Genomic DNA, 19,824 nt, shown 5'->3' with positions numbered 1-19,824 from the left:
CTGATTTTCTTGGGAATACGAAAGCTGAAATCTACCGAAAAATAATTGGAGAACTTCTTCCGGCTTATAAAGCGAGAGTATCCACTATGTCACTTAATTTGGTGCTAGATGGTCATGTTAAAAGGTTTTATCTGAAAATCTAGAAAACGCTAAGCTTCGAATTGCTCAACCATAAAGATTTTTGTGGGTCGATTCGCCGCAAAAATCCAGTGGAATCATTGAGAAGATAAAAAGCGCCAACTTCGACTGCACCGGACTTATAATAACTTTTTGCATATCTAATTGAAAATCTATTTGCATGGCAGCTACACGCCATAGGGCCCCTAATCAAATTATTCGAAGATTGTAGAGTTGCCTTGGACAATAATCAATGTAATATTTTGTATTTCTGTCAAATAAAAGTTTTTCATGGAAGGATTTAATCTTCATCCATCAGTTTATATGGCAGCTATATCCTAGTCGGATATCGGCGATTTCGACCAATAAGAAACTTTTTAGGGAGAAAAGGACAGTAAATCGACTTAGCTTATCGGGCTATCATCTACAGAAACTGGGTTATACTGTTGAAAATCCTGGAGAGACTGATGGACTTGCACATTAGGGGCAGAACATCGAAGGACAAGATGTTAAGGTCTCAGTATAACTACTGTAAAGGCAGGTTCGTAGACACTGCTCCCTATACCTCCATTGTATCACATATGGAGGTTGCTCTTCTTCACAAGGAGTATACGGGAAAAGCACTCCATTATATAGACGAAACCTTAACAATGTGAGACCGGAGGCGGATATTGGAGCCTTTCAGCTGGCGTTCTGTCTCCTTTACTCTATCTTGTGGTAAATGCGCTACGAGGCTGTCAGGTGATAGTCTATGCGAATGGCGTTGCTCTCATGGTTAAAGAAATATTTCTAGATACCGTCTTGAGTTAACCTTAATGTAGTTGGACCACTGCGCAGGAAAAAAACAGACTTAGCTGTCATTTAAATAAACGCTAGAGCCACGCTCATTAAACAGCTAGAATGGTTCAACAAGCACCTCTCATTGGCACCAGGAGTGTACTATGTACAACAACAACAATGCCACTTAATATTATTCTACATTTATCATCCTGGGACATAACCATTGACATTCCGAAATCATCAGTCACTTCGACTGCCTCCCTGATAATCTAAACCGCTGCGTCGCGGAAACCACTCCTGGGAAATTTTTCTCCGCGCACATATTTGCGAGGAAATTGGTGCAATAGAGTCACTGAAGAAAAGGCGGACTGAGTTTTTTCACGTTATGGGACTGAATCTATGGACCTCATGCGACCTTACACATGTTGCTTAGTAACCAGATGTGCGATCGGGAAATCCTTTTGGTTCAAAATGAAATTACTAGTTCTTAGAAAAGTTCATCTCGCCATAATAAAAGGATTTCTGCACACAGTCTTATTGATACTCATGCGGTGAGGATAAAGATTTTTGGGGAAGCAAATTGTCAAAGTTGCAAAGAGGGCACTGTCGCATCCTCTGTCCAGCTTTTGAAAGACCGAGGCTGAAACATTCCAGCGAAGCAGGAGAGATTGCCGAAATTGATATTAGCCACCTCAACAGATTTGTAGTAGTCAATTCTTGAAAGACGTTACGTCAAAAATATAATTTTACCTAATTGTCTTCAAGGTTACTTTTCACTTTTTTTTATTTATTTAAAAACATAGCACTGGTACTTAACAATCCTATTGAAAGAGTATAGAGCTTACGTAGTTTGTGGCAAAATGAAGCGGTAGATTTAAGAGCAATCACAGTACCAGTGACGTCATAATAGCGAAAGATTTTATTTTTTTTTTAGACCATTGCCAACTAAAATCTTCAACAAACTTTTCTCCCTCAATATGAAACACTCACTATAGATATTAACTAGCTATAACTACTCAGCTTTGTAACCCCTCCATATCGGAAATATATCGCTACGCCATTCCGTAGTCATCGTCGAAACTTGGTTCGTAGGTCCCCAGGTAAAACAGCTGTGTGGAACTAATGCAACGGGCTGGTATAAGTGGTAAACAATAGCGTGAAGAAGTATCAAAATAAGTAGCATGAGGACAGTAGTAGATCGCACCACTCCAAACATTGCCGTTTATGAAACAGTAGACATACCTAAAACGGAGAGAAAACACGCTTATATAAATACTCAAAATTAGGAATGTTAAAACCAATTCACTGTTGACGGGTTGTTGCAAGTTCATTGCCGACTGGAAAACGACCGTTCTGTTGTATGGTTTGACAATATGCAACTCGATTGATCACAATTACCGAACCTGAAATAGTCGTCATAGTAGAACTGTCAGTTGTGGTAGCTAGTTCATCAGCAATCGGACATGTCGGTAAAATCTGTGGAGAGAAATCGCAAGTTAAATAATAATTACATCCCTCTCTCTCTAACTTACTCACCCCCTTCGTTTCATTGCCACAAATGTATGTCATTGTCGATGCTACATACATGATAAAGCGCACAGCTCCCACCCAAATCACTAACGACTTTTGTGCCCAAACATAGAGCGAACGTGCGAACGCCAGTCCAGCGAATTTGTGTCATCCTTCGGTACACAGATGCGTGCAGAAGTTGTCGAGCAAATATTTCCGTTTGGGCAACTAGTCGCCGATCCTGTTGGTAGGCCATCTACGCATACTTGGAACTGGGTTCGCGATACGCAGGCTAAATAAGTCGTAATAAAGCAAATATTGCTGGCAGCAGAAGCGAAATTCGACGATTCGGAGAACAAAAGAAATAGAACTACGGTGGACACAACAAAATTAAAATAAATAAAATTTGGGGTATATGAGTGCAAAAGCTAGACAAATGAACTCGGAGACACCGGCAATTTGTCACTTACACTTCTCGACATAAATTTGCATATATTGAATAATATTTGAACTTGACTTAGATCATTATGTATTTCCTTTTTCATTAAATTTTCAACTTCCCTAATGCAAATCCGCTGTCAACTGCAATGGAACTGGAAACTAGTTTGTGATGTGGCAATTTAAATCGTGACAACTATGAGTTATCTTATCGAGTCTTTTATTGGTTTGTCCAAGTCCACAAAGTGTAAAAACTAGGTAAATATTTATAAATTTTATACCATTGCCACATCAGAAGTGTGGTTTTACAACAAGGTTGTTTTACATTGACAATTATTGTTTATTAGCGAATATAGCTTCAATGAAAATATTTATGCTTTTATCATGATCTGAAAAGTACAGCAAATAAATTAATGCCCTATTAAACCGTTGAAAATCGCAACCACTTTTCAGTCCGATCGCAACAAACTGAGTGTACACAACAGGGGAGCAAAACAAAACAAACGTTACATCGAAGCTGTTACAAATACCCTTCACAAAAAATTCAACCGTTCCCATAATAGTCGGGTCTACGTAACCGGAACGGACCAGTCGTTTTTCCGGCCAAGGACTGTCAACTCGGCAAAATTCTGAAGCTACAACAACAACAACAAGAACAAATTTAATACAGAAACTAGCTTTTAGTCGGTTAGTTTGCATGGCAGCTATATGCTAAAACGATCCAACATCTGCGATTCCGACAAGTGGTTGTCAGGGAAAAAACGAAATCAAATCAAATCAAAATCGAAAACTGTGGGACTAGTACGGGTATACAAGTATACAGACAGAGGGACAGACGTCCTTCTACGTAATATTTAAGCTGTCAGTACTAAAATTCATAGGGAAGAAAAGCTGTCAAACTTTCTTAGTAATAGCAGACAAAGTTTTTCCCTCCTTGCATTAAAGGCGGCATGGACTTTTGTATTTTGCAATCAAATGTGCTCTAAAAATGTAATGGTATCATTCGTAGTCAATACGCGAGAATTCAAAACAACTAATCTACCTTTTTGCGAGAGAAAAGATAGCCTTGGCTATAAGGATAAGAAAGAAACGTTTCAATTTGGTGGTACACAGATACAGCGGGCTATTCGAAGTTTTGAGCTTAACCTTCCTAATTATTTCAGCCTTGGACTAACTCTAGTGGCTGAAGAAGAAGATTAAATGCGTTTTTCAGTTTTAATTAATGAAAAATCTTTCGATCAGCTTAAGTGGCTATGGATTTGTAAGACTACGTTTTGATATATTGGAGAATCTATATTATATTGGAGAACCTGCTAATATCAGTTCTAATTATGAAACCTATATTATGAATGCTGCATATATTTTCTAAATTTTAATATTATAGTTCCTAAGTTTAGGAAAATGAGATATATGATAAATAGAATAAATTATCTTTACAATACTTTTCCTTCCAGCAACGAGACAAATTCCTCACTCTTATAATATTATATCTTAATTATATAAGGTTGTCAAATATCTCCCTTCCGCTTTTTTGTCTTTTGAATTTCGCGTCTATGTACAAAGCGCTACAGAGCTCGTATCTGGTAACACTATACATAATTTGAAAGGTCTTGACATAGCCTACAAAACAACGCTATGCATGATTAGTTTGGATATTGCGTTCAACAGTTATAGACGTGTAAACATGGAGTTCACTAACGCCGAAATTCGCGCTATTTTAAAGTTTTCCTTCGTTAAAGGCAAATCCGCTAGAGAAACGTTCCGTGAGATTAATGGTGTTTTGGGGGATGGTACTCTATCACTTCGAACCGCGGAGGAATGGTTTCGACGATTCAGAGCCGGTGAAAACGACACCATGGATAAGCCAACCGGCGGAAGACCTGTGACGACAAATACCGATCAAATCATGGAATACATCGAGTTAGACCGGCATATGGCATCTCGTGACATCGCCCAGGAGATGGGAGTTAGTCACCAAACCATTTTGAACCATCTGCAGAAGGCTGGATACAAAAAAAAGTTTGATGTTTGGGTGCCGCATAATTTGACGCAAAAAAACCTTCTGCTGAAACGGAACGAACTCGTCCCATTCTTGAAGCGGATGGTGACTGGCGACGAAAAATGGATCACATACGACAATATCAAGCGAAAACGGTCGTGGTCGAAGGCCGGTGAATCGTCCCAAACAGTGGCCAAGCCGGGATTGACGGCCAGGAAGGTTTTGCTGTGGGATTGGAAGGGAATCATCCACTATGAGCTGCTCCCATATGGCCAGACGCTTAATTCTACCATCTACTGCGAACAACTGGACCGCTTGAAGCAGGCGATCGACCAGAAGCGTCCAGAATTGGCCAACAGGAAGGGTGTAGTGTTCCACCAGGACAACGCCAGACCACACACTTCGTTGATGACTCGTCAGAAGCTACGGGAGCTCGGTTGAACTCAAAAGAGGCTTGTGAAAAGTGGCTGTCCGAATTCTTCGCAAATAAGGAGGGGGGCTTCTACGAGGAAGGTATTATGAAGTTGCCGTCTAGATGGAAACAGATCATCGAACAAAACGGCGCATATTTTAACTAAATCCGATCACTGTAACACTTTTTATAAAGCATTGAATGAAGAGCAAAAAAGCGGATTTGACAACCTTTATAATACTTACTCGTATTAGGTAAAGGCGCACAAATTCATCGACAACTCTCATCGGCATTTATGGATGACAACAAATTATATGAACTTACTACTCGTTCGAATCATCATTTCAAATAATTTTTTTAAATATTTATATCCGGATATTTTTGTTTACTCTGCGCAGGGTACAACTAGATACTGTTATCTGAAATCAACTCTGACTGTGCCAATTAGCCACGACCTTTAAAATAAGTCATGATATGAAATTCGCCATAAATTGTATGAATGAGTCATAGAATTCTTGCAGGACCACATTCCGCGCCACATCAACGAAAAAGCCAAACTGGAGTAAGAGATAAATAAAAAAGAATTAACTGCATGTGTAGACGTGTAAGTATGGGAAGTAAACGATTCAGAGGCAACTGCAAATGATGAGCGCAATAAGCGAGCACAAAGTGGTTAAATATCGAATAGTGAGTAGGTGCCCAATAAGAAATAAGGGATGTGTGACATAACCTCATACATTTTTTTTTTTTTTTTTCGAAATCAGTGAAAGCTGTCTACTGTCATAATATTTCATATGTGGCACACAGTCTTGCAGTCTTAAGGGTTTTTGGATTTAGGAAAAAAACCTGCAAACACATTGAGAAATAATTTCATAAGTTGAGAGCTATTAAGTTCCGTTTCTCCAACAGGTTTGAGTATGATAGATTTTAGGTTTTATTACTATTGAAAAAAATTTAATTTCCGATCAAACTCATAATAAAATTAGATAAAGATGAGATAATAAATAGTTTATATCTATATATACCATATATATTAAAAGAAAGTGTTTAAAGAAAACATTCTGTGAAAAAATCAAAATATTTGGTAGGGGTGCGTTAAGAGCTTTAGTAATATTATTTGAAATACTTTCGATTTTTTTTTGGAACAATGACTATATTTTCCTACAGGGTATGCATGCCTGTTTTTTATTCACTTTTATTTACTTTTCCTTTTAGAATACATTCCATAAACTATTATACATATGCCAACGATGGGGAGCGCGAAGAGGAAGTGCCTCAAAAAGGTTGTATGCCACTTATGGCATATATACACACATACTTATATAGTATGGTCAGACTGAACAATGTTTTAATTTGCGGTTATCTGAGAAATTTATCGTTTTTCACATACTAAGGTGTAGCTTTATTGCTGTTTTTATATACTAAAATCATAAATTGGTCGATAGATCCATTTGGCGAAACAAATAAGTCACTTTTTTTATTATGATATGAGACTATAAGTGAAGTGTTTGATGGCACAAGGAGCGAAAACTATATGTTAAAATTTATTTTTTAGTGAGTAACACTTTTTTTTTACATCGGTACGAGTTTGTCTTACTAATTATTCATCCAAGAGAGTGCGGGTCTTTATTTTATTTGTAAGTATATATATGGAATGTTCATAATAATATTTGATAGTAATTTTCTTTTCGCTCAATGCTTTGCACCAAGTCTAAGTGGCGCCGAATACAGCTGTAAATCACCAAACTCAACCAAGGACACTACGAGTTGTTATCGAATGACTAATTTAGATAACGTTTTGCCCTTAATTCTGAAAACACGGTCCTTGAAAATCAATATACAACAGCAAAGAAAAATTTATTAATTTGACTAATGCAAGCACATTAATACATACATACTACTAATATTATGAACAGAAAAGATTTGATTGTTTGTTTGAATTGAATAGGCTCCGAAACTACTTGACGGATTTGAAAAATTATTTCACCATTATGAAGCTACATTCTCTTCTTTCAACATAGGCTATACTATATTTTCAAAAAAGTAATAAATAGTTACTTAGTCGCCAATAATGTAATTCAAGGTGTAAAAAAAAAGATTTGAAATATATTGCGAATTTAAAAATGTAAGTATTAATAAAAAATCGAGCATTGAGCGTCGACCTCACTAGGCTAAGTAACAAAGTATGAAATTTAGGCGCCATTGAGCCACAGAAGAGAGTCAATGTCATGAAATGAAGTGCAGTTGGCTCCATATGAATCGGTCGTGTGTGGAATTGTATATAAATAATATCAAAAGTTCGATGTTCACATCTTATTGTCTATAGGCGGTTCTCTTCCCCCATGTAGGACAGCAAATGGAGTGATCTGCTAGTATATGATAAAGCGATATTTTATTTTGTAAAAAGGCCAGAGTGTAGGGGTTAAAGTTGTGCATTGCAGCTACGAAGCATCTAAATTCGACCCTTTTAGGTCTATCTATTGATCTGTTAACATCGAGGCGGACACTGCAAACTATGGGAAAAACACGATCAAACATATAGTAAAGATGTGAGCTTCGATTGAGAAAAAGTAATAATTTACAACATCTTTTTCATGATTTAAAAATAATTTTTGATTATAATTTGTATATTAAATAAAATTTTTATCAAACTGAGTTATATAGTTGTTTGGATTGGTTTGATTCTTAATACTTGAGGCATTTAATCTAAATCAAAATTGAGACTCGACTACAGATAAATGTTGTTTCAGATATGTGTAAGTAGAAATCAAAATAGTGTACGGAAATATAAAAGAGCTCAAAGCATGAAAGTGTAAGCGTCGAATGAGGCCAAACGCTTCTCAGGTAAGTAGATATATTGGATTTTATGAACATGTTCGGACAAAAATACTGCTGAAGTTTGATGATCTTTGGTAATCTTCAATAAAGAGGATTCATCACAGTATACAAGATCTCATTGAATAAACCAAGTAGTGGACTTCTAAACAAATGAAGATGGACTTGCGATCTTTCTTTCAAAGTGTACAAGTATTTTCAAAGTAAATCTATTACATCTTTTTACGATTATGGAATGTCGAGGGAAAAGCAGGCATGTCACGTTTTAAATAAAGCGCGACAAACCAAAGATCATCCAAAATATCTTCTATAGTTTTCGGCCTCGAAATATCTGTATCACCACTCAGTGACTCAGTTGATAGCCGAAATTGCGTTTTCAACTAGATTTTATAGTAAAACAAGGCTTCTATAATTCATTCAATTTCGAACTCCTTTTACATGAGTTGACTGCTCGTGGATCAACTATAGTTTAACCCAGAATTTAAAAAGGTAGCTTCTCAGAAATTCGAGGATAATGCTATATTACGAAACTCTGTTGGTACTAGCATTTTTTCGAGATTACCGTTGGAGGCAGCTCCCACCCCTTTTGTAGCAGGTACCAATAACTTGCTACATGTAGCTCAGCCTAAAGCATTACATGTCGCGAAAGAGCTGATAAAACTCTATGACTCACCACGCACTGCTAATTTACCCAAAAGAACACTTAGGAGTTCACAAACGCAAAAACCCTTCAATGTCGACGTACTCAGGGCCCCTGCCGCTAATGGCGAATAAAAGAAGCATAACAGGAACAAGAGTTGCGCCACATGCGGCACGCACCTTTTGAACCCACATACCTGCATATTTGCAGTGCATCGTGCAAAACGAAGAAGAGGAAGAAGAAGAAGCAGAAGAATGACTCGCTGTAATGCAACACTGCTGCTTCAAAAGACAAGCATGTATCTACCTATGCAAGCGCAGCGAAAATGTATTGAAATAAATGGGGATTCGAGCTGCAGCGGTCCAGGCCAAATTGCATATTCCTTTGATGATGAATTTGCCTGCTCGAGTGCAAATGCAACTTTGTGACTTCCATAAGAAATAATTGCAAATTCTTGTACGATCACATGTGAACGAGTACCTATGCCTCAAAGCATGTGATTATATATTGTATACATCTTTATACTTGTATGTGTGTGTGGGTATAATACCAATAAAAATAAAAAAAAGACTACAATAATCATGGCAGATTTTGCAGTGAGGGGCATGATTTGGTTGTGAATGCTGGCCTACATGCTTCAACAGCAACATAGAGAGAAAAAACCAAAACAACAAAAACAACGTTAACATAAAAATGCCAATACAAAGTGCAACCACAACAACAACTACAACAAAATATCAGTAACATGATCGAAAACAACAACAACTACAACAAAAATATCAGTAAAATCTTCAAAACCAATAGCAACAACAACGAGGACCAAAGGAGAAGGACCACAACAACAAAGCTATATATGCATACATTAGAGTGTTCTCATATTCCTCGGGACTTGCCAGCCTCCACAGCCCATTCGACTGTCCGCCATTCATTGTTCCGCCAGTACATACCCACATCCATACATATGCCTATATGTACATAGTCATTCGCATATACAACGCTGTATTGCCACAGTTGCAATACTTCCTTTCTGATGCTGTTTTTTATTGTTGTTGTTGCCCTTCGTGTATATATTCCAACCGTTGTCCATTGTCGTCCATTGGTCTGTGATCGAAGCAGTTCCATTTCATACGCATTCAACGTATTTTGCATTGCATTGCAAATTCCTTGCATCGGTGTGTCCGTTCTCCTTTGGATGTGGTCGCCTCAAATAGATCGAAGCGAGTGCAAAACAAATGCAGCCGAATGGCATTGCTCAGTTGAGATCATGAAAATGATAAGGACAAGAACGCATTCCCTGTACTCAAACCAAAATATAAAAAAAGGCAGACGCACACACACACATACATTATATGCATGTGAAACTGTCATAGGCTTGTCGGCAACTTTGTGGCAATGAGCGTTCGGATGTGCATATATTCCAGTTATGTTGGGTGCTAGTCTGCTTGTCGATTGTCCGTCTGACGAAAATGTTCCTTTGTAGGAACGTGCTGCACTCGTTGGTTCAAGATGGCTAACCACATTTGGGTTTTTGCAAATGCTAAAAATAAAATTGCACTGTGGCACGGAATTGAACGATATCATGTTGTAAATACAAGTATATTTTTATTATATTACAAAAGTTAACGGAAGTTCTTCTTCTTCGGCTTGTCTGAAGCCTTCTCGAGCCTTGCGTATATTTGGACTTTATTAAGAAAGCTTATAAGCCCTGTTGATCTTTGCATAAATGTATCGATGCTCCCCACCCCATATAACGTTAGAAGCTTGAAATCTTTTTGAATATGTTGTCTTAATTCCTTAAAATTATAGTACCTATATTCCCAAGCAAGTACTAGCTTCATCTACAAACATCAAAAGAGACATGAACAGTGAGTTGCTTCCTATTTTTCTTTTATACAACCAAGAGGTTAGCATTAGTGCGTCTAGGTTGACGACTTCGTCCTAAAAATAACGCCTTTAGTCCTAAGTTTACTAAATCATAATAAGAAGGGAATGGGCCTAACGATAAACAAAGATCAAATTTTAAAACTGGAAACAGCTCAAAGAATAGTGTAAGAATCGTAATTCAGCTAGTCTAGCTAGATTTTCGACTTGGCAGAAATATTCCGAAAAATACTGGCAACTCTAGTCATTCATCACTGATCACGTCACGAGGCATGTCTAATTTGATATAAATGTTACCATATACTAAAATAATTTTTTCAGTAACAATCGTCTTATCCAATCCTACAGACTTGAAATAGTTAAAAAATTTAGTTAAGCTCAAATTTCATGGAGATATGGTGAAATACATTTCTGGAAAGTATTTCTTTCTAAAAAAGTTTTAAGCTTCCGTCAAGATTTCATAGATGAAAAGCTCAGAGTATGCTCAGCAGTTATTTATATGTTAAATTACATGTTTAGCATTTTTAATTGATTGATTAGAATTTTGTCCCACTGTTCTACTATATCTACTGCATCAGTACCGAAATTGATTTAATTCTTATTTTCATCCGAGCCGCAGTCTAGTTTAAATATAGAGATGGAGGCGGATGGGAAGGCTGTTGACAAGGGTCGAGGGCAAAGATGCACATTCCTATGGATGCAACAGACTTATTTATTTCTTTAAATAATACTATAGAGTACCTATGTAAAATAGTTTCATATTAATGTGAGTCTACTATCGTTTCTTCTTAAATAATATTTTGTCAATGAGCCAATTTTTATATGTTTGAAATTAACAATCGTAGTAGGTTTTATAATGAAAGCAGGTAATTTTGGCTTAATTTTTGTAATTTTTTAGTAAATATATTTTTAAAGATTCGTTAAATCCAAAAAAACTCTCAAATTAATGCACTTACATTTCTAACCTTAAATGAAAATAATATCTAAGAAATTAAGTTATTACCATTTTCGAGAACCGTTTTCGATTCGCCACTACTCTGGGATAACAGATAATAATTTTATATTTCGAAAACTTAAGTTGTTCTGATTTTGTGATATCATCTCTGTAGAGGTTTTATTGCTTTGACTGTAGGTCTTCTAACCGAGCTCAGTTTTAGTAAAGCGAAGCATATGAGTGTGGCTATGTACTCCTAAGCTCACCTCCATGGTCGCGTTTGGTCGGTCTCCTAGTCAGCGACTGTGAAGGCAAAATTCTTCTTCAGGTTTCTTCTGAATGCGATTATTTGCCAAAAGTTACTGGCAAATGACTGCAACGCAGAGGCGACTCCCAATGAACATGTGAACATATATATAATAAAAATATAAATAGCAACAACAATAACTGAATTTCACATAACAATGGTAACTGGCGCAATAAGCATAAAGTTAACGCCACGGACCTCAACACGCCGCGCATTGCATCGCGCTGCCAGAATTGCGCCTGCTACGATATTTTATTTTATTTTAATATATTTGCTTATATACGTTTGTACTATACGTAGCGCTCGCTACGGATGCTGTTGGTAGGGAAGCGTCTCATATAAGGGCAGCACAATGTTGTTGCGGTCGCACGTTGTTCTTAGACGAGCTGTTGCCATGCAACAAAGTTGTGGAATTTTACTTTACCACTGTCGCGATGTTGTTTTTGTTGCAATTTTTTTTTGGTAAATACTAAATGCAATGCCATCTAAGGTTTAAGATTTTTGCTTTTTTTCACTTTTCATTTAAATTTCGCTTTTTGTGTCTGTTTTCAACTCCGTTCTTGGCTTTTAGGATCTCGTCGTACTTCTTCGTCCTTTAAATATTCTCCCTTTTGTTGGCATTTCGTTTGCTGACAAGTTTTACATTTGAAAGCTGCTCAAAGTGATTATTTATTACTCGAAGCGCTTCAATGATTTTGTTTTAGCGAGTTTGCTTTTGTTCTTTTTCTCTCTCTTTGTGGCCAGGTATGTGACAACAAGCTTCTACGCGATTTCTGGGAAATGCTGGCTGTGCAATATGCAAATTTTTTTAGGCATTCTAGAAATGTGATGAGGAAATCCAAGTTTGCGTTAGAATGTTAAGTGAATTGCTGCATCCGGTTGGTGTCTTCACACAAAGCGTTTGCTGAGTAAATATGTTCTTGAAACGCCTGACTGGATATTTTCCCAAAGGAGAGTTTGTATGCCGACACATACCATATATGTACAATATATTGTATAATGAAAGTATGGTTCTGCTTGTGACAGTAATCACCTTTATTTTTCAACTCTTCAATACAATTTTATTAGAGACGAAATAGCTAAATATTTAAGTTATAAACTAAGAGCAAAATTGAGAGTCTGTGAGATAAATAGGAGGACTGTAAATATCTAATAGTCGGAGCTGGAATGGCGGAATCTTCTAGATATGCGTTTAAACTTTGTCAAATGCTTCTCCTAATGAGTCATTAAGCGTTTCTCCAAGTTTGATGTATTTACCTACATTCTGTGCAATTAAAAATCGGCAGTGACAAAGAATACCCACGGAATGACGGTATTCGGAAGAACATCCACTAACAATATTTAATTTACATATGCAGCTCGGAAACTCCTCAATAAATGAAGATGGAGTAACTCAGGTGGTAACCACATAACCTTAATATTCGAAAATATTAAAAATAGCTGTCAAAGAATTATCGCAATTGCCTTTATATTGAATGTAAAACTGGTCAAAATTGGTCTGGTTCTTTCTCAAGTTCCATAAACTTCCTTGTTGACTTTTTTCGGAGAGCACTTTACTATTTAGGGTCTCAATAAATCGACTCAGGTTTTTTGATACGAAATATCAATATTGTAAAATTGAAAAGATATCAAAGTGTCTTTCCGCTTCTGTTGGCATTGACTAGACAAATAGGATCTTTGTTCGGATATTTTGTAGTCCGTTTTTGGAATAGCATCAGAGTTAGAGTGATTTTTTCATTGAAATACAAAATTTGTCTGGACGAGCTTCTTTTTTTCATGTTTATAGAATCTTGTTGGGAGGTCGAACTCAAGTTTTAGATCGTCTGCGGTGTTAAGGACTACAAAACAGGCGGATGTGACCAAATGACTTTACCGGCCGAAGCCTTCAACACCGAAGACGTTAAGTGAGACACGTATTATCGGACCTGCATACTACTTTCGTAAAAAAAAGCTAATCAGTTTCACAACAGCACCAGTAGCACACACACAGCGTTTTTACACTAGACCAATTCTCTTCACGCACACTTTTCTTCTGAACTATCAGCCAAATTGGGTAGTATCAGCTATAAAATCTTGAAAATTACAAGAGAAATCGATTTCATTGAAAATCAATCACTCGACGGCTCGACTGTCATGGCCAGGAGCACGCAACTCGTCATGTTACAATCAGACGGACAATAACGTTATATATGTGTGTATGTACACATGGAGGTGTAGAAAAAAACAAGCAGACTTAATTGAAAGAGGTTGCTGAAGGGTAGGAATAGAGAATGGATACAAAAAGATGGACACGCGATAAGTTCGCTCAACTACAAATACTAGCAGCGCATTGAGTGCGTGGGTTCCTTATGAACTCGTGAGTTTCCCACCGTGTTCAACTGTGCTTACCAGAAGAACCCTGTCCATAACGTCGAGCAGAGCCTGCGCGAGTGCTGAATGAGCTTCATAACCAGCTGAAGGGGTTTAAGGTTAGTACTTCCATTCGATATATTGACATCGACGCTGATTCAAGCATGAAAACACAATCTCCTCTATCTCTGACATACACGTACCAAAGCACAAGTGTCTGAGAGCCCACACGCATCTATCAAAAGTGCAATTGTTTTCAATTCACGCGGATTTATGTTCATTCTGTCGCCCGGCGGAAGGGTGGAGGGAATGATGAGTTGATTTAACACTACAGTCTGATGAATTAACTGATTTTTGTGATTTGCCGATTCTGCTTTCGTCTGCACCGGACCCATCTGTTGGCAATGTGGCGTGTTGTATTGCTGCATGCAACGGTTTGTTGATGATGTGGTGCAGGCGAGATGATGGATGCATCATGGTTGGTCGGTTAATCGAATAGATAAGTTTTTGCGTTGGATAATGCCAATCGTTGTTTTTTGTTTTTCGTTTTCCGTTTCAGAGGCGGTCAAGCGATTATTCTGGGGCAATTCGATAATGACTTGGCAGCACTGACTGAACATATGTGTATGTATACAAGGTATTTGATGAGTATATTCGTTGGAAAATCAATAAGCCTATAAAAACTGAGCTGAGGGAAAACTTATGTACTATACAATATATAATGTATATAATTATAAGCGCGCGAGTTTCGGTAGAGATACTTTGGTTAATTTCGTTTGAATAGTCTTTAAGACGAAGCTAACTTTAAAAAAGAGAAGATACCGTCCAGTAAAATGTAAAGAAATTTGGACTATGCATAATAAAACTAACGCCTATTGTTATTTTTATTACAGACAAGCTACTGAGCCGTACAACTTCTCAGCTTGTCCATCACTTATCATTTCATCTTCAAGAATCATCGGTTTTATCCTGACCAAATAAAACTGATCTTATCAAAAACTCATTAGTCTGATCATTTGACAAATACTCATTAACTTTCAGATGTCTTCGAAAATAAAGATAAAACTATAACGTATATACTAATAGATTTCATATTTTATACAATGCTCCACTGCAAGAATAATTAAAATTTCATTGGCTGTAAATGCAAATTCATCTTTCCATTAGCTGTTTGGATGAATCATTCAGAACAGTAAAAGATCGATCCGAACTTCAACTATTTCGGACCGATTTAAGTGAGGACTGCGATATATCGTGTTTGTAAAGAATATAACAGGTATTTAACTGTCAGTATAATATCTACAAAGTCAACTTCGGATCCAATTAATATCTTATTGCAACCAAGATGTTTAAATAAAACATCTGTGTACAATAACAAGGGCTCTCAAGCTCCTTAAATGAAATGGACCATCGCCTGTGCGTCGACGGATTTAGAACTTAAATGATCCAAATAGGAGGATTAACGCAAAATTCCTAGGTTACTCCTCACTGGCCATCCCTTTTCGGCATCGGAGCTGCCTTACAATATTTTGATTATAAGAGTACATGAACCCTTTCAGACCTGGGTCGCATAAATTATTTCGTTTAAAAAGTCCCAAAAACAGCATTCAGCATTCTTACGAATTATTTGTAGAACTCTTTTAAAACAAAACAACAACTCAGTATCGAACTTGATTCTTCGGAAACTCAGTCTAGCATGCGTGTCTTTCGATGACAGACTCTGAGATGGTATTAACTCTGACGATCACGAAAAATAATCTGTTAAATAAAAGCTTCAATTTCACATTTGCTGCATGCTTTGGTTGAACATGCAAATGAAGCGTTAATTTCACACATTCCAACAGCATAAGCACAAGCACATGCACACAAACAAACTCACACACATACAAACACACAAAGGCAAACTAAAAACAACAAACACCCGATTTGTTGCAAGCGAAACATATGCGAAACCTCCTTACCGCCACCTGCCACCACCCCATTCTCATACCTCGAACCTCCGCACGGCTAACCTGGCAAGAACATCTCCAATTTCAATGAAAAAGACAGCGAGCAGCCACTCTGGCAGCCAATAGTTAGTCAACTACAAAGCGAAATGGCCATAAAGAGGAAATGAAGAAGCTTAAGCGCAACGAGAAAAGAAAAAACACCGATATATACAAAAATGCAATGCAAATAAAATGAAACTGACTACGCTGACAGCGAATGCGACGCGTCCTTTGCCGCTACCGCAGCAGCCTTCACCTCCCCTCTTGTTCTTCTGTGCTTCTTCAGCAGAGTTGAGTCAGGAATGTCTGCGAGCTGAAAATCTGCAGCCCAATGTGTGGCAGCCAAACTGGAACCTGTTAGACCAGAAAACATTACGAATACACACAACCACGAAGATATATACACACACACGTGCATGTGGTATACCTTTCAGGTGAGCAGGAGAGGCGCTGCTTAGCACACCGGGGTCAGATCTGTGTGCACATGATGTTTTCTGTATGCGGGTATTGTTGGCTGCATATACGAGAGTCCATATACAGCGCTATTTGCTGGTAATGCGAAGCGCGCTCTTGGTGTTAAAAACGACGAAATAAGTTCGAAACAGGAGTGCGGCACAAGAACAATGCAAAGATGAAACACGAATCTCGCAGCATTTTTTCATCATTCTTCTGCTGTTCTTGAATTCTTTTTGGTCTTCTTTGTTTCATTTTGGACTGAGAGAATACATTTAAATATTCTGATGTGAATTCATATGTTTGTAGCTTCAGATGTAGAGACCATATTTAGTTTGTAAGAGACAAAGGAAATAATAATTTGAGACTGATTTCTCATGCTATCATTTAGCAACACCTCACTGACCTTTAGAAAAGTAAATACCATACCCTTCTTTATATAACCAAACGCTATGTCTCCGTATCTATGAGATATTTCAACTGATGGGAATATCCCGCTTAATCATGAAGACGATTGTAGAAATATTAAGTTCAAATCGGTTTCGTTCTTAAGCACTTCTAACAATTCAATCCGACTCTCAATCCGTAAAGTCGTCTGGTTGAATCTTTACTTATTAGTATGACACCAAAAACCTCGCATATAACTCCTCTATCGGTTACGTCCACCCAAGACGAAATGGCTTGTTTCTAGGTTCTAGGAGTCAATGGCTATGGGGTTAAATACAGTCAGAAGGCCGAAAAAATGTGAATTTTCCAGAAGGGTTTCTGAAAAAACTTTTAAATTTATTGATCTTAAAATTTATACACATATTATGGTATCTTTTAGCTATAGTTTAAGACTTAGTGCTAGTAAAAATATTTATTTGGAAAAGAGCTATAGCTGATCTCCGGGAGCTCCTCTCAAAAAACACGTTTTGCGGTGACCACTATATCTCTGAACTGGATCATCTGAAATTAAAAGACAAAATGGCGGTTTCTCAAAAAAGATCGATATTTCACCGAAATTTTCGGCCTTAAATTAAAAACAAAAAAAAAAAAAAATACCTATCGGAGGGAAAAATCTTCGATTAATTACTAAGAAATATATTTAAGAAGCTCGTGTTAAAATTTGAGACTAATCAGCTTAGCCGTCTTCGAGTAATTTTGATCACCGACTTTAAAAACACCATTCTGAGAAAAACGTGTTTAAAGTTTGGAATGCACTTAACATGGGATAAACAAAAATCGCTCCGCTCCGGCTTTGTACTTCCAAGCACTCCTTTTCAAATTTGCTCGTAAATATTCAACGGAACGATATGCAATTTTCTGTGTGTATTCTTAAATATATGTACATTAAGAAAAAAATATATTTACAAAAATCGACTTTTATAAAACAATAATAAAATAATAAATACGCCTGCCAGATAGTGTAATAGTAGGCATTTTATCTTGATTTCTAACATCTTCTAAAAGCTCTTCATGACCGAACGGGATAAGATCCCTTTTACAGCGGTAATCTTATAGACATGTCCAATAAGATAATTACGAGTATATCCGAATTCAGCGATTAAAAATTTGATTATTCAAAAGTCCTTTTAGTGTTAAACTATTCACAACCATTTTGGCTTAAATTTGTCAGAACAAATCGCAAAACAGCTTAGGGCAAAACTTTGTGTATGAATTTATATATATAACTTCTTCTTTTAAGCTTTTTTCGTTTTTATGAAAAAGTTTAGTGCCGTCACAACAACAGCAAAAACAAAACGAAACAACAATAACGTGTTAAAAAGGTTTCATATTATAAATTATAGCTTTATCTTAATGATGTGACAGCTTTTTAATTTCAAATCAACGTTTTGAAATTTTCTCCTGCCAGCCATAAACTCATTTCAATCTCAGCTTTGTTCACCGTGTTCGGTGCTTTGCTCTTCCTTTTGTTAATGCCTGCCCTTCGGCTACTTTCGATCTCGACTCAATATCCGAAGCAAAGGAATACTCGCCTGGAACTACGCATGGCTCTGCGGTTACTCACTAATCTATGTAGACTGCCAAAGATGGCTCGAAAGAAATCGAGAATGAATGTGGGAAAGTGAGACGGACATTAAAGTGAAGTGTGAATATATGGAGCTGCATTTTAAAGCCTGCGGTTGCGCGACTCATTTGTAAGCTAGAATAGTAATAACGATGCAATCTTACAATGCCATACTTTAGATGAGCCTTGAGAGGATTAAATGGAATTTCCTTGTTACAAATGAGTATATTATCGCTGGGATATTTAAGACTTTTTCTTCCAGAAAATTTTTATGACTACTTGCAGTTGTAAATATATTTTAAAATACTGAAGCTTAATTATTAGTTATAATTATAAGCAGTATATATGGCTTTAATGATAATTAGTTCAGATCAGAAATAAAAAGTGAGCCTAGCTGATGAGTGATGAATCTTAAGGAACATAATGAAAGGTATCCTTCTGAGAAATTATTGTAATAGGTTTATACGAATTAAAGCTTGCTCTTTAGCCCTTAAACTTTTGCAGTGACTCATAAATACTGAGCCGTTTTAGTATATTAAATCGAATATGGACCTCAGACTTGAACATTTGTGAATCTTTACAGTTAGTTCGAGTCCTAAGGATGGAAGTATTGGAACTGAGCACACATTCAAGAATTTTTTATTATTAAGTCCATGAAATATATGTAAACGAGTGGATGAAAAGCAAATTTCCTCCAAGGAACTGAGAATATCTCTAGAAAATGTGTTTTTAGTGGCTATAGTAAATATAAGCGACGGCTATGTGTCTCCTGAACGGGAAAGTATTTATAATTATGACACAAATAAGACTATTTTTTATAGTAAGGGTCTTGCAACATATTTCTGCACTTTTTGGCCTCCAACGAATTTTCGCGCTTCCTTCTTCTAAGCCAGAGTGCCAAATTCTGTAAATATTTTCTTTAGCGCTGACTTGGAGATGCCCCATTGTCTGCTACGCCTTCGTTGCGATAAAAAATGTATATAGCCTTTGGAAAAGATTTGCATAGAGCTTTCGAATATGGTGAAAAGAACAGCTAAAAAGTATAGAATTATATTTTAATTAATGTCCTCCATCTTTTACTACTTATATTCTTGGGAAATGAACCTTAAAGCGCAATATTGTAGATCAACCCTTTACAAATTGGTTTTTGGTTATTGAAACCATCTACATG

At 36.9% G+C, this 19,824-nt stretch overlaps 1 protein-coding gene and 1 pseudogene across 3 annotated transcripts in view; one reads left to right on the top strand and one right to left on the bottom strand.

Moving 5' to 3' along the window:
- dally (division abnormally delayed protein) overlaps positions 1-19,824 on the top strand; it is a 643,966-nt gene that overhangs the window by 194,914 nt on the left and 429,228 nt on the right. The gene's annotated exons all lie outside the window — the stretch shown is intronic.
- LOC106625153 (uncharacterized) lies at positions 1,709-14,596 on the bottom strand (annotated as a pseudogene).

Source organism: Bactrocera oleae, chromosome 6 (assembly GCF_042242935.1).
Source record: "Bactrocera oleae isolate idBacOlea1 chromosome 6, idBacOlea1, whole genome shotgun sequence".
Lineage (NCBI taxonomy): Eukaryota > Metazoa > Arthropoda > Insecta > Diptera > Tephritidae > Bactrocera > Bactrocera oleae.
Note: the sequence above shows the minus strand (reverse complement) of the source record. Positions and strands in the feature narration are given on the sequence as shown.